The sequence below is a fragment of the Bos indicus x Bos taurus genome, chromosome 10 (genome assembly GCF_003369695.1).
Source record: "Bos indicus x Bos taurus breed Angus x Brahman F1 hybrid chromosome 10, Bos_hybrid_MaternalHap_v2.0, whole genome shotgun sequence".
Classification (NCBI taxonomy): Eukaryota; Metazoa; Chordata; class Mammalia; order Artiodactyla; family Bovidae; genus Bos; species Bos indicus x Bos taurus.
Window position 1 is genome coordinate 100,458,834 of NC_040085.1, and position 6,758 is coordinate 100,465,591.

The 6,758-nt window shown below is 45.6% G+C and overlaps 1 long non-coding RNA gene across 1 annotated transcript; it reads right to left on the reverse strand.

The window, feature by feature from the left end:
• Positions 1-419: 419 nt before the first annotated feature.
• On the reverse strand, positions 420-6,104 carry LOC113899253. Its single transcript, XR_003512880.1, has 2 exons — positions 5,285-6,104; positions 420-876 (listed from the first exon to the last, which is right to left on the reverse strand). It is a non-coding gene; the product is annotated as an uncharacterized LOC113899253 (long non-coding RNA).
• Between the last annotated feature and the right edge of the window lie 654 nt (positions 6,105-6,758).

Genomic DNA, 6,758 nt, shown 5'->3' on the forward strand with positions numbered 1-6,758 from the left:
AGGCAGAGCACCAGAGAATTGATGCCTTCGGTTTGTGGTGCTGGAGAAGACTCCTGAGAGCCCCTTGGGCAGCAAGGAGATAAAACCAGTCAATCTTAAGGGAGATCAACCCTGAATACTCATTGGAAGGATGGATGCTGAAGCTGAAACTCCAGTATTTTGGTTTTTGGATGCGAACAGCTGACTCGTTGGAAAAGTCCCTGATGCTGGAAAAAACAGAGGGCAGAAGAAGAAGGCATCAGAGGATGAGATGGCTGGATTCAATGGACATGATGCAATGGACATGAACTTAGGCAAACTTTGGGAGATGGTGAGGGAGGGGAGGCCTGGTGTGCTGCAGTCCATGGGGTCACAAAGAGACACGACTGGGTGACTGAACAGCAAATTAACACAGCAAAAAATGAATGCGTCAGTATTCCTGAAGTGATACGGAGAGATTTTTTTGTCTTGAATTTATGTTAATTCAATGTGAACACCAGTGCAAAGAATGACTCAGGACGGCTAAGGGCAGAATGATGACATAACACTGCATCAGGGGTTACATACATCTTTGTAACAAAATTACCTCAGGGATGCATAACTTCTGGCTTCCATGCCAACACTGCTATATAAGGAAGGTTAACAACTGTCCTCTACCGTGATTAAAAACATGTCCAATCCATGTATAAATTGTTCAGCCAAAATTAACATGATTGAGCTTCCAGCTGATGAAAATGAGATATGGCAAGAAGACTGCCTGCACCAAAGGATGGCTGAAGTTACAAGTCCTTCCTTCTCGGTGGGTCCCGTCTGAACCAGCCCCTGTGGCTCTGCGGCTCTGTTACGTTTCTGACGTGTTCGCCAGGATCGGAGCCCCATCAGGATATAACTTATGGCCTAGACATAGGAAAATTAATAAAGATAGCTCATTACTTTTATTTTATTTTCTGGCAATAGTGACAATGTTTTTATTTATTTATTCATTTTTCTATTTGCACTGGTGATTTCTCCTGGGAATTTTCCTTTTTTTTTAATTTTATTTTATTTTTAAACTTTACAATATTGTATTAGTTTTGCCAAATATCGAAATGAATCTGCCACAGGTATACCTGTGTTCCCCATCCTGAACCCTCCTCCCTCCTCCCTCCCCATACCCTCCCTCTGGGTCGTCCCAGTGCACCAGCCCCTAGCATCCAGTACCGTGCATCGAACCTAGACTGGCATCTCGTTTCATACATGATATTACACATGTTTTAATGCCATTCTCCCAAATCTCCCCACCCTCTCCCTCTCCCACAGAGTCCATAACACTCATCTATACATCAGTGTCTCTTTTGCCGTCTCATACACAGGGTTATTGTTACCATCTTTCTAAATTCCATATATATGCGTTAGTATACTGTATTGGTGTTTTTCTTTCTGGCTTACTTCACTCTGTATAATAGGCTCCAGTTTCATCCACCTCATTAGAACTGATTCAAATGTATTCTTTTTAATGGCTGTGGTACATATACACAATGGAGTATTACTCAGCCATTAAAAAGATAGCTCATTACTTTTAATGTACCACCAACTCTTTATTAAAATGAGGGATTTCTATTAAGAGCTTTCAACTGGGATTGATTTTAAGCATTCAGAAAAACAGCAAAGATTTTAGAACTGATGCAAGAGGACTCAACCTTGGAAAAAAATGAATGCAGAAATTAGGGAAAATGCCACTCCTGGATGGTTTCAAATTCTAGGGAGCAGGCGGATTGAAATGGTCCATGGAGATGTTCCAGAGTTCCAGAATAGTTACCTAGGCTCAGATATCAGGGGGAAAGTTTATCAGTTTGAAAATAACTGCAGTTTTACATCCTTCCATGTTGATGGCATTAGTCCTATTTTTGGCTGACTAAAAATTTGACATTTTTGACAGATGCTGCCTTTTCACATCCTTGATATTAAAGCCCAACTCTTGAGATTAAAGAATAAGGATTAAAGATGAAATCGTAATCCTTAAGGACTCAGTTGATAAAGAATCTGCCTGCAATGCAGGAGACCTCGGTTCAATTCCTGGGTAGGGAAGATCCACTGGAAAGGGATAGGCTGCCCACTCCAGTGTTCCTGGGCTTCCCTGGTGACTTAACTGGGCTCTGTTTCTTACAGTGGACTCTATTCCTTACAGCGTGATAAAACGTGAATAGAGGACTGTATTTCTTATAACGTGACCCTTTCCCTTACCCGAATCCTGACTGATAAGGAGGAGGTGATTGGTGTCATGTCAACAGCGCTAGTGATAAAGAACCTGCCGCCCAGGCGGGAGACAGAAGAGACTCGGGTTCCATTCCTGGGTCAGAAGATCCCCTGGAGGAGGCATGGCAACCCACTCCAGTGTTCTTGCCTGGAGAACCCCATGGACAGAGGAGCTTGGTGGACTTCGGTCCACGGGGTCATAAACAGCTGGACACAACTGAAGTGACTCAGCACAGAACACAGCACAGATGACAGGAACTCTTGCAGAAAGCAGCCATGCTATCTTAGTGAAGAAAAAGTCACACTTAGATACTGGGAAGAACAATCTTTCCTGCTTTAAATCAGAGAAGATAGACCCTCTTCCAGTGTTTGAAACTCAAGTTTCAAATGCCGGGCACCAGCATTTTCTCTCTACTGAAGTGTGTCTCTCATTCCCCGTTTAAAACAAGCAAAACCAGCGCCTTTAAGCCCGCCCCTTTATAGCACTGCCTTCCTCCCTTTGTCGGAACAGCGTCACAGGGCAGATGATGCTTGTTGCCTGCTTCCTCATCGTCCCTGTGTTTCCTGACCCTCTTCAGTCTGGCTTCAACTCCCACCCCTACTAAGCAGCTCTTGCTGAGGTCACTAACGACTCTCATTAGCAAATCCAGAGTTGTGTTTTTTTTACAGTTATTTATTTTTTATTGGAGTGTAATTGCTTTACAATGTCGTGTCCATTTCTGCTTTGCAGAGTGAATCAGCTACATGGATATATATATGCCCTCCCTCCTGCATTTCCCTCCCACCTCACCACCCCCATCCCACCCACCGAAGTCATCACAGAGCAACTAGCTGAGCTCCCTGTGCTCTACAGCGGCTCCCCACCAGCTTTCGATTTTACACACTGTTGCTGCTGTTGTTCAGTCACTTACGTCGTGTCTGAACCTCTGAGACCCTATGGACTGCAGCACGACAGGCCTCCCTGTCTTTCACTATCTCCCGGAGTTTTCTCAAATGCATGTCCATTGAGTTGGTGATGCTAACCATCTCATCCTCTGCCACCCTCATCTCCTTTTGCCTTCAATCTTTCCCAGCGTCAGGGTCTTTTCCAACGAGTCAGCTCTTCACATCAGGCGGCCAAAGTATTGGTACTTCACCTTCCGCAACAGTCCTTCCAATGGATATTCTGGGTTGATTTCCTTTAGGATGGACTGGTTGGATCTCCTTGGGGATTCTTGTGGCTTGTGAAGTTGCTCAGTCGTGTCCAACTCTTTGTAACCCATGGACTGTAGCCCACCAGACTCCTCTGTCCATGGAATTTTCCAGGCAAGAGTACTGGAGTGGGTTGCCATTTCCTTCTCCAGAGGATCTTCCCAACCCAGAGATCTAACCTGGGTATCCCACATTGCAGGCAGACGCTTTACCATCTGAGCCACCAGGGAAGCTCTGGGGATTCTGACGTCCCCTAAATTTTGACTGGTTTGATCTCATTTTGCACATGGTGGTATATATATGTCAATCCTAGACAAGGACTGAGAGCGAATGGAAAAAATCCCTGCATGAAGGGTCAGTAGGATTTTGAGAGCCAGAGAGGAGAGAGAGGCTGTGGCAAGACATCCCAGGCCGGGCCTTGGGGGCCATGAGAACGTGAACTTGGCTGGATGGGAGCTGGGCAGTAGCATGCTGGTCATGAGAGCTGGGTTTGGAGGCTCAGGAAGGACCAGCATGTAGAAAGCTCTGAATCGCAAGTTAAGGAGTGTAAGTTTCACCTGAGGGTTGCCAAGCAAGCAGGTGTTTTGTAGGAATTGATTTGGAGACAATGTTTAGGATCAGTTGGAGAACACAGAGTTGGATGTAGATTTTATTTATTTATTTTGGATATAGATTTTAAATCAAGTTTTCTAGGAAGAGTGTGAAAATGAATATATTGACACTAGATAATAGATACAACTTTCTCGGCTGCACCACATATGCAACCGATCAGATAGTTCACGCCACACTTCTGCTTGGTTTCACCCTTTCCTCTTTCCCATCTGTCCCCCAAAGCAGAAAAAATGGCCTAGTCACAGCTCGTGCAAAGAACACTGAATGTCACAGATGGTGCTTTATTAATTACACATTTCAACAAATAGTTTTCTTAACAAGATTTCTGTCTTTTCACCAAAGTGGGTCTATGAGTTAAGTGACATTTTTATACTTCATGAAATAGGAATTTGGAGGAAAGAAAAATATTAATACTGTGTACAATTTTCTCCACTATAATCTTTGTTTCAACAGTGTCTGTGGCTAGGCTATGGGGATTCTGATGTCCCCTAAATTTTGAGAACCATTTTGCTACATGTTTTCTAAGAGTATTTTCACCACTAAATTCCTCAAGAAGAAATGTGTGTGTTACTCGCCCAGTCGTGTCCGATTCTTTGTGACCCCATGGACTGTAGCCCACCAGGCTCCTCTGTCCATGGGATTCTCCAGGCCAGAATACTGGAGTGGGTTGCCATGCCCTCCTCCAGAGGACCTTTCCGACCCAGAGATCAAACCCACGTGTCTCTTGCATTACAGGCAGATTCTTTACCACTGAGCCACTGGGGAAGCCCTCAAGATGAAACAGATAACCTGAATAGTCCTGTATCTATGAAAGAGTCTGCCTGTTAATACCATTTGAATACAGTGCCAATGGGAGGTGTCCCAGATCCCTTGAGAGAGGGCTTTAAATTGCAGGATTCAGGCCATCTTTTGAGACCCTCATGAAATACCTGTGAACAGAGGTGGAGAGAAAGGGCATCCAAATAATAAGTAATTATGTTACTATTGTTATTATATATTAAGTGCCTGCTGCTTGTCATCTTTGCAACTCTACACTATTATGATTCCCATTTTCCTGGTGACAACCTCAGAAAGGTTACATCATGGTCCAAGGTTGCTAGATAGTAAAAAGCATAGCTGGGAGTCACAGCGTCTGGACATGCTATCTTCCTTCAACCAGTTAAGAATAGGCAAGCTAGCGAAAGTAGGAGACGAAGCGGTAGCTCTCAACGAGTTTGGGAAATGAGATGGGATGGAAACACGTGGGTCACAAACAATGAGGTCTCACCTATCAGAATGGGTCCTGATGTTCCCACGGGTTCTGTGGGTCATGATCTCGTCTGATCCTTTTAGCAGCCCTATGGGACTAGTGACCCAGCAGTTCGTATCCCCATCCTCTAAATGAGAAAAACAAAATTCCGAGAGAGAATCCGATCCATTTACAGTCACCATTTACAGCTGCCAAGAGACACATTAAGGGACTTAACAACAGGTCTTCTAACCCCTTCTACACCATGTATTTCCACTTTCCCAACCACGAAGCCTTTGAATAGCAGAAAGAGGAACTGAAAGACAAAATTGCATGCGTTAAACTTTCCAGGCAAAGGAGAGCTGTGTTTAGAAACAGTTAGCTCAAATACTTCTGAGCACGTCTTTAGATACGTTATACTGAGTAAGCATGGACGATGTCCAGCACTTCCGAAAGAAGAAGCGGAAGATTCCAAACGGCTCTGACAGAGGTGGGTTGTGTTCCAAGCCCCGCATTCAGACCTGTGCGAGCTCACAGTGGGCTTCCTGTGGTTTTATAATCCCTGCTAAGGTTTCGATCAGAAAAAAACGTCTGAAGAGCTTCGATCGAAAAGCACCTGTGTTAGCACTGAGCTGTGTTCTGATCCTGATTTCCCAACACAAGGCTTCTTGGTTTCCTATCCATGAAGCTCACCGGCAAGCAGCTTTTCCAGGTGTTACAGTGACTCGCAATAGGAGGAGAGGAGGTGACCGAGCTGAGAAAATCCGAGTCCAGGTCACCACCCAGGAGGCCCATCGCAAGCAGAACATTTGCAATTGGAGTCTCCCTTTGAAATAGTGGATGCAGAGATGATGATACTGCTGCTGCTACTGCTGCTGCTGCTGCTGCTAAGTCGCTTCAGTTGTGTCCGACTCCGTGCGACCCCATAGACGGCAGCCCACCAGGCTCCCCCGTCCCTGGGATTCTCCAGGCAAGAACACTGGAGTGGGTTGCCATTGCCTTCTCCAATGCATGAAAGTGAAAAGTGAAAGTAAAGTCACTCAGTCGTGTCCAACTCTTCATGACCCCATGGACTGCAGCCTACCAGGCTCCTCGGTCCATGGGACTTTCCAGGCAAGAGTACTGGAGTGGGGTGCCATTGTCGTCTACTACACACAAAATAGACAAACAGGCTGAGAGGCCAGCAGCAAGGCTGTCTGTGGAATTCAGAAGGTGGTTCCAGGGAACGTGGCTCAGCAGGTATCATATACTGCAAATGATCACGTCTGTGCCCTGGGAACCGTTTTTCAGGGGTGGGGACCGGAGTTTGAAGGGTGTCTGTTGGAAGACATTCCCCAACTTACTGTCAACAAGTGTCACATCCTCACCCCCGTCCACCTTCAGATTACAGTTTGAATTGTTGCGCTGTATATAAAGGGGAAGGGTGCTGAGAGCGAGGGGGGTAGTGTGTGCAGGGGGGCAGGATGCTGAGAGCGAGGGGGGCAGGAGGAACAAGCGAGGTCTCTATGCTGCC